This window comes from Xiphias gladius, chromosome 24, assembly GCF_016859285.1.
Source record: "Xiphias gladius isolate SHS-SW01 ecotype Sanya breed wild chromosome 24, ASM1685928v1, whole genome shotgun sequence".
Classification (NCBI taxonomy): Eukaryota; Metazoa; Chordata; class Actinopteri; order Istiophoriformes; family Xiphiidae; genus Xiphias; species Xiphias gladius.
The window spans coordinates 13,069,379-13,078,888 of record NC_053423.1 but is presented as its reverse complement, the minus strand read 5'-3'; positions in this window follow the sequence as shown (position 1 = coordinate 13,078,888).

The following is a 9,510-nucleotide window of genomic DNA, read 5'->3' as shown; positions in this document are numbered from 1 at the left end:
TATGTAAATCATTGAGCGCTTCCTTTAACATAGTGTTCCCCTTTAATTTCACCTTAACTAGCTCTGAGATTTAAAATGATCATATTCGACATTGTACCACATATATATTCTGTATCCACTTGTTTCAGCTCTCCATTGCAGCTGTATGATGTTTACATTCAGTGAAATATTCAAGCCCATGACTCAATTTTTTGCACTATTCCATTAAATGGAAATATTAGGTAGATATTTTGTATATCATTTTATAAACCTTTCTCAAAAATTCGGGCTGATATTTTGGAAACTTTGGGATGCGATAAGAATAAAGTTATGTTGGTTTTGACATTTTTTCCTGCACAATTTTGTTGAGTTTCTAATGCTTGCCCCACCAGCAAGTCAGTGAGGTTTAAGGGAATAGTTTGACTTTCTGGGAAATACGCTTGTTCGTTTTACTTGCCAAGTGTTAGATGAGAAGCTTGATACCACTTTCTTGTCTGTATGTTAAATGCAGCTGGAGACAGCAGTCATTTAGCTTAGCTTAGCATAAAGACTGGATACACACGGAACCAGCTAGCCTCGCTCTGTCTGAGGGAAACAAATTCTCCTCACATAGTTTGTAAAATGTAAAAATCACAGTTTAGTGACCAGGCAGCCAGTTGAAACTCCAGGAAATGACTGGTCCTGGCCGAGAAAAGGTTTTTGCACTTTTTATACAGATTAATTAAACGAGATATAATGTGTTGATTAGTGAACTTCATGGTTTCTGGTAAGATGATTTTAATACCTTTTGACAGAGCCAGGCTAGCTGTTTCCATCTGTTTCCAGTCTTTATGCTAAGCAAAGCTAACTGGATGTTGGTGTGCAGACATGAGAGTAGTATTGATTTTCGCTTCTTAACTCTTGGTACGGAAGCAAATAAGCGTATTTCCCATAATGTCAAACTACTCCTTTAATGGATGTATCTTGCATTTGTATATCCATGTTATTATTTGGTGGTGAATTTTCATTTTGAAAGACTTTGACATGCTCTGACACTTCTGAGTTTTGTCAAAAGGCATTCCAGGAAATACAGGAAATTACTTTCTGAGATAAAAGTGGATGAGACTGGTTGAGGGAAAGTACATGAAAAATTGCTTGCAAACACTTCACCAAATACCTCTCAGAGTGAAATAAATAAGGCTATCTACGAGTGGAAATTCATTCTGTTGGGGTTGTTAATGCGCCAGAAAAATGAGGGCTATTAGGGATGACTTTTACATTCATTTTTAAATTGAAGGTGGGCCGTTAAAATCCCACAAATGCATAGATATATATGAATTCACATAAGTGGCTAAACGAAAGCATAAACAGGAGAGGACACACTCTGTAAAACTGCTACTCCATAAAAAATTAAAGTTTTGTTTCATCAGATAAAATCTTTTCTAGCCTGATAACTCCTGTGCTTTAAGAGATTAAAACTACTGAGTTCTGGGACTAGTTATGAGGCCATTAGGACTTAAGGATCTTGGTACCGGTGATCAGTCAGTCTTGGACTGATGTTCTATGACAGTTTTTAAAAGCACGACGCCTTCAGCCATGAGCGCTGATCAGTGCAGTTTAAAGTCTATGTGCTGCAGTCTTCAGCCTATCACCACTTGGGCTGCATGAAGTTTCCTCATCATGTAGACATTTTGAATGTCTAAAGGACATTCATACATTTAAAATGTGTTTTGCACTCCACTCTTTGACTATTTTGACTAGTTCCTGTCAACAAGATCTGTTTTTCAATTGTATGCTCTCTATTACTCTGTCTTGTGAGTCTCTCTCACCATTGCTCTGCTCATCCTTCCTTTCTCCCTGTCCGTCTTCAAGTCAAGACGGCGGCAATAATCTTCTCTAATAGCAGATGACAGCTCCACATAACTTCTGACATTAGCTTTTAGCCATCACATTTTTACAACCCCTGGTCTTGACAGCAGCTTTTTCAGCTAGCAGCAGTGGCAGTCTCTTTTGCTCTCTGTCTGTCTGTCTGTCTCTCTCTCTCTTTCTCTTTCTCCTAATGTCTTTGTGAGACATTTGGGGCCCCCATCACACACTCTTTATTACAGTGTGTGCCATAGTGTTCCATCACTTTCTGCTTCCCATCACACAAAGGCACATGGACACACAGTCATGATTGCACACACACCCACATTCACATTTGTCCCTGCAGGGCCCCAGATTAATGGTAGTTCCAGAGTACAGTGCAGCGAAGAGAGAGAGGGAGAGACGACAAAAGGCAAATGGACATGTCTTAAAAAAAAAATACACTATTTCGTCATACATTCTTATATCCTACATATACTTTGGATAATAAAAATATTCTTGTATTCAGATCGTTCATCATCAACAAACTCTAACCTGCAGATGGAAGCCATGAGATGTGGTTGAAAGCTCTGACATAAATCTATTAAAAGGACCCAGAGTTAACCTTGAAAGTTGTCTTTGCATTTCAGAGTTAAACTTAGGAAGTTGTCACGTAAGCTCTGTTTGAATGGTCCTGCTCCAAAGCTTGGCTCATGTAAAGTCACAATACTAAAACATCAACAAAAGAAAATATAGGTGTAAATTTATTATTAATGTTTTATGGACTTCATACTTTCAGTGAGAGATCTGATTACATTATAACAAAGAGCAGTTTTTGGATACTTTGGATACTGGATACAGACGTTCTTGGCTATTTTATTTTGAGCTTTTATGTCCATTTTGAAAAAACATAAAGAAAAAAAAGAAAAGAAAACAGAATAGAAATAAGAAACAATGGGATATAGAGGGTTACAATATTTGGCAATAGCAATAATACAACGTTTCATTGGATAGACTATGTTTGGCTGCAGCAGATCGGATAAAAAATTTCCTTGGATCATCTGTAAAAGTGAATGAATTGAAAGCAACTGTCTTGTACTTGTGTAGTATGTCCAGTGGTCCTGAGGCTGAGTGGTGCATTTAGAGCTGTCAGTGAAGCTCCAACAGGGGGATGAGGCATGGGGAAGGAGTCTGGGGGATGACATAGAGGGGTGGGGTGTTGGTGATGGTGGTGCTGGTGGTGTGGTGTGGGGGGGTAGCCATATGGCTGCTGACAAGGAGAGGGGGCAAAGCTGACAGGGCCGAGGGAACGGAGATGGCAGGCGGGAGGGAAGAGGAAATCACACTGGAAGGACAACATGCTCCCCTTCTGCCAAGGCAGAAAGCAGCGGTGACCTGTGTGTGTATGTTACTGTGTGTGCCATTGACTGACAATACTGCTGATTGAATCCAACGTGGAGGCCTGTGTCCTGACAGCCCTGATGCCACAAGTCTGGACAGGGCCTGGAGTGTATGAGTGACTGAGAGCCAGAGAGAATGACGGAAGAAAAGAGTATCATCTGTGTATATGTGTGTGTGTTTGTGCGTGTGTTGATGTGCGACCCAGCGTGGGTGTCAGCCAGCCAGCCAGCCAGCCAGCCAACCAGGATCCTCGTGTGCCCTGAGGAGCGTCTCTACCAGCTGGGTAAGCCAGGTGCTTGGTTGCCCCCTCATGCCCCTGGCCCTCCCATTACTGCTGCCCTCCAGGCCCGTTCAGTCAACTGCCACTTGCTACCAGATCAATATTAGCTCACACCGAGGACATGTCATTCCACCACTGAGGGTTCAGACAGCATCAAGAACAAACTGGGCTGGGAGACAGTATTGTGTCAGAATGTGCAATATTTCTTTGCTGCACTTGACTTTTGTATTTAATGGTAAAAATAAAAAACATTTTAGATGTAACTTTTGATAATACTTTAAGAACATATGTCATGAATGCATGTTTTATGTACTGAAGTGAGAGTTTGTGTATTGCCTCACTGGCTTTAAGTCTTTGACAGAGAGAAAAGTTGAAGAATGTTCTCTCGTTTTTTGTGTATACTGGTCCCTTATGAGCTGGTACAGAGTGGCAGCTAGTCAGTGCTTCACACAGGTGCACATACTGACAGGAACGTACGCTATAACTGCAGCATTTGCATTAATTGATTAGCAACCCACACAGCCAAATATGCATTTTCCATAATAACTATACCATCTTATTGAGAGCATCTTGGCCGCAGACACACTTTTGCTGACAAAGCTCAGAGGACACAGATGAGCTGAATGCTGAATGTGCACATCACCACCGCTTGCCTTTTGTACATGAACAGCAATTTCCGCACCAAGATTGTTTTCATTTCTGCTTAAGTAGTGGCACAAAAGTGATAAGTAGGTAATGACTTCTAATTAGCGATTTCCCAAAAAACATATCAACAATAATCAACAACATTCCATAATGTTTCTGAACATCTGCGTGATGCTTAGCGTTTCATCAGCGCTTGTTGAATGATGGCCTGTTTTAATGCGGCATCAAACTCTTAATAGCTGCTTTGTACCTTTTCATGTGCGGGTTCACTTTAGAGCCATCTAATTCAAAACAGGGATTCTCAATTATGCAACGTCCCATTTACATATGCTAATTAGGATCATATTAATTATCTTGAAATTGGGTAATTAGCCAATCTCAATTAAGGCATTGTTCATTACACTAAATGCACAGGAAAGGTGTTTGAAGTTTTTTCCTGCACCTTTATTCATTTGTGTGTGTGTGTGTGTGTGTGTGTGTGTGTGTGTGTGTGTGTGTGTGTGTGAGAGAGAGAGAGAGAGAGCGAGAGAGAGAGAGAACTGGGCTGCCTGCCATATCTGAATCAAGCCTCGGTGGTGTATTTAATAATTTAAGCATCCCAGCTCATACAAGGGATGCACCCACAGCTTTCATCGTTACCAAGCATATGGTTCTGTAATGAGCCTGCTTGCATGTAAAATAGTGATGCCACTACAGAGGAGAGCAGAAGACACAACAGCCAGCCTTTTCTCTCTTTAGTCACTCAAGTTAGCTTCGGTGACAGCGGTGGCCAAAACATTGTACAAACTTGTTTGGGTTCCCATGATGCTAAGCTGACTCTAGGAAGGTTTGCTCTAGCCATAAATGTAAATGGAAAAAAAAAAAAACAAACACACTGGGAGAAGCAACAGAAGATGTTAAATGCATCTTTCTCAGCCCAAAACAAACAGTTTACTTGGAGGAGAACTGACTCACAGCTGTGAGTTGCATGCACAGCCAAAGTAAACATATTATCATGCTGGTTGACTGCTTGACATCTTTTGTATGGTACATTAATATCTGAAACTGCATGATGGTCTTTGATTCCATTAGGTTGGACTGTGACAAATTAAAGATTAGTATGTTATTCAGTCGCCATGGTTCATTTGTTTATGGCTTTTGTGTTTTAAGAGCATTGTATTGGGTGCCATCAGCCCAAAAACACAGCAGGATTCTGGATCTAGCTGGAGATCTGGAAGTGCTCGCGTTCTGGTACAGGGCCTGAGGCATTTTGGGACATTAGGTATCTCTACAGATTTTCTGGCACACAGCCCTCTCCTTCTCCTCCTCCTCTCCTTATCTCCTAAGGAGCTGTGGTAGTTTGTGTGTGTGCATGTGTGCATATGCGTGTGTTTATATGTTTTAGTCTCAGGCACTGTGGGGGGATATCATCCTCTAGGTGCTGAGGAAAGATGATGAATGATGTTCTGCCCTTCAACTGCTCTTGAATAGTAAATTACCCCTCCGTCAGCTTGTGATGGAAGGAGAAGTCTGTATTCAGTGATCCTGAATAACACATGCAATGCAAGGTCAAAGGCTTAAATACAATGACCTTAAATTCCCTTATACATGTGTCTATAGGAGACAGCATAATAACTAATATATTTCAAAATAACAAGGTTTGATTGACTTTCAAGGTTGTTATCACATCACAGTTTCTCACCTTTTCCCCGATCAACATACAAATGTTGAGGCTACAAGTTTTTGGTGTGAGCACAACCAGCCCTGAACACAAAGTAGCCCGTATAGTATATTTTTTCCTGAGTGCTTTTTTTCTGCCCTATTTTTGAAACCTTTATTTAACCATTATATGTGTGTGCCCTGCTGAGACTCTTTTGTTGTTAATTTATGCCCCAATGTCACACAGGGCAATGTGCTTACCCAAGTATCCCTCTGACACTTGGTCCAAGTGCCCCTCTTGTTGGTCCAAATGTCCCTCTGATCAGCTGGAGTGCTCTTCTGGTCGTCCCAAATGTCCCTATGCTTAGCTAAAGTGCCAGTCTGGTCTCACCCCCTAGGGCAAAAATGAACTCAGTGCATGTAAGAGGGGCCCCTTTTGTATTTTCCACCTTGCCAACTGAAAAGCTTGTGTATTAGACTTTTATGAGTGAATGCTGATGCTGGTAGTTGCGTCAGTTTTTGTTGCCATACATTCACAGCTGATATCTGTTGATTAGGTCCTTCTGTTACCATCATAAAAAACAATATCGGTAAAAGGATAGGATGGCAACTACATAAACAGGATGATTTATTGCCATATATTTACAAAGCATGAATGATTGCACTCATAAAATGTACTATTTTGTAACCATAGACTCTCATGATCCATATTAAGTTTTACTGCTACATCAACAATAGCTGGGACACCTTTTGCAGACATTTTATTTCAGAATAAAAACTTCACATTGACAAGTGAGTGCACTGCTGATCCACACTTGTGAAAAATCTATCTCAGTACTTCAATAACCAACTGTCACCAAAATTACAGGAGGTTTTGGGTGAGCTTAGGCAAAGAGCCAGTGTCTTCATGGTTGATTTGATTTCTCCTTTCCACTAGGGGGAGCTGTGGTACACCATTAGAGGGCTCACACCTTATTTTGGCAGTGTAATGAATGCCATAGAATTGCCAGAGAATCTTGAAACATAACATAACATAAATGTACTGCATACTGTAAGTATGTGAGATGCACTTTTAAAGATCATGAAGATAAAATTTTCTGTGTCTATCTTATAAATTAAAGAGAAGAGTGCAATAAAAATGCATGTGAGTGCTTGGTGCTGTGTTTCTGTGCACAAATGGGCTTTGTTTTGTTTTCTATAATTTCTATTTCTGTACAGCCATCTAGTGGAGATAGACCTGTGTTTATCCCTCGATCCATGGTCTTAACAATAGGAGAGGGAAAAGATAGAGAAAGAGAACTCAGAGGTAACATTTGTCAGTGGCAGGCTGTCGTTTGCCTGATTGACTTCATGGAGAAAAATGCTGAGAATCCACTGGAGCGATGCTTCAGTGCCTCTGATCTTCATTTTCCACTGCCCCTGTTATTTTTCCTTTTCTTCCTCCGCTCCCTCTTTCCCCCTCTCTTTCTCTCTGTCTGTCTTGTCCCTCTCATTTCATTGGACTCAGATCTTTCCATCGCTCTAACCTTTCATTATGACAAGACAAAGCTTTAATCTCTCACGAGCCATTTCCCCTTCTGACAGGCAGAGTGAGCTGTGATGGCCATGACACACACACACACACACACACACACACACACACACACACACACACACACACACACACACACACACACACACACAAACACACGCGTGCGCGCGCGCACAGGAGGTGTGTGCATCTGATACAGGTATGTCCACGACCGACTCAAGTCAAAGTGACACAGTGGCAAAGAAAGAAATGGAGAGGAGGTGGAAGCGATAAAGAAAAGGTGGCAGCAAAGAGAGATGCTGCACTGCAGTAACCCTATCTACTTTTTTGTGATTTCATGAAAAAAAAATGTCCTTACAACATATTCCTATCCTTTTTCTATCTCAAAATATTATATTACAGTATATTACAGTAATATGAAGAACATGCAAGTGAACACAGCATGTGGCAAAGGCAGGAAATGACAAAAAGTGTTCAAGCTAACACACTTGAGGTAAACAGTAATGCCTTTTACTCATTCTGGCCTTTTAAGAGACTTAAATGTCCTGACAAATCTTTGAACTGTTTAAGTTCAAAGCACATATACAGAGCTGGCATCAGTCATCATGTGAAGAATACACGTACATGTACATCTCTGATCTGAAACATCACACAATAAGCGGTCATCCAAACAATGTGTCATCCTGTCCTTAGTCTGCCCCCTCCCTTTTTTTGCATAGTCTAAGAGCCACACTTCATAGGGACTTCATAATCACACCCCCTGCTGAGGTGACAGCCTGATTGGATATCTGAGGGAGGCACCCGCATGAATTTGCATACTAATTGACAAATATGCCCCCCACCCACGCTTCACACACACACATACACACACACACACACACACACACACACAAGCTTGTGCGCGCACACTCACTCACACACACATCCGTATCCTTTTGTCTCCTTCGCTACCACTCAATAAATTAACGTCATGGCTTCGTGGTGCAGAATGATTTGGCTCTTCTGTGTACAGCACCATCAGATTTAGCATCCTTCTGTGAGTTGATTTCCTGCATATAGTATTTTTTGACTCAAACAAAACATATATATGAATAGGACAGACTTAATTATGAGCCTTCGGATGGAAGTCCGAGGAGAACATAAAAAACTGCAGATGATTCTGAAGCAAGACAATAGCTGTCAAAGCATATGATGGACTGTGAGTGAAGGAAAAGAGAGCTGGAGACCTGCAAACAGAGGGTGTGAGACAGAAGAAGAGAGAGAGAGACTGAATTTCACTGCTCTTTTGTGCTGAGCTAAGAGATGGAAGTAACGAACATGCTGGGAACGTGTCAAGTTGGCAAAACAAGCCACCCCTGAGACTTGACACCAGGCAGAACTGCGGGCACCCGAGCAGATGTCTACATCACAATGTTCCCACACTGATAGAGGAATGCACATGGACATGCATTACAGTACATACACACACACACAATCTTAACTCTGTCCCTATCCGGAACCCCCATACATGCAGAGTCACAGCTTTGACAAGTTGTCTGGATGTCAGCAAATGCTGAACCTCTTGCGCTCACTAATCCCCTCCACACATGCATTCACACATTCACCACAAAACACACACTCATCAAACACATCCAAACGCAAGCACACATTACACACCTATGTATTTCATTTTTCTACACCCACGTTCCCTGTCTTGGCAGCCACTGTTTTAATGACATGTTGTGAGAGTAGCCCGTTCACTCTGCTTGAGCTGAGCAAAGACCACACAGCATCAAACCACACGATTGTTTGTGCGAGTGCCAGCATTACATGCAAATCGCCCTCAGTGTGATACAAGCAGCACGCAGCAGCATTTTTGGGCCTGTTGCCAACGTCTTTTTAGTTGTATTATGAAACAAAGCGGAAGAAAGGTGTGGAGGGGAAAAGAGGAGAGAGGGAGCATGAGAGCGCAACTTCAGGGAGATTTAATTATTTTTAACCAGAGGCGGTTGGATAAAAAAGGCCACAGACTTAATGACTTAATTTAGACGTTTAATTAGTTGAGCACATATCTCTCTGGCTTCTGCCCTGCATAATCTGTGATGAAGTTTTGTGTGAATGGCGTCTGACCTGTCTCTCTCCCTCTCTTTGCCTCTGTCTCTCTTTTTATCTCTCTTTTCCTTTATCTCCCTCTTTTCTTGGACTACATAAATAATTTCCATTGCCACTCTGA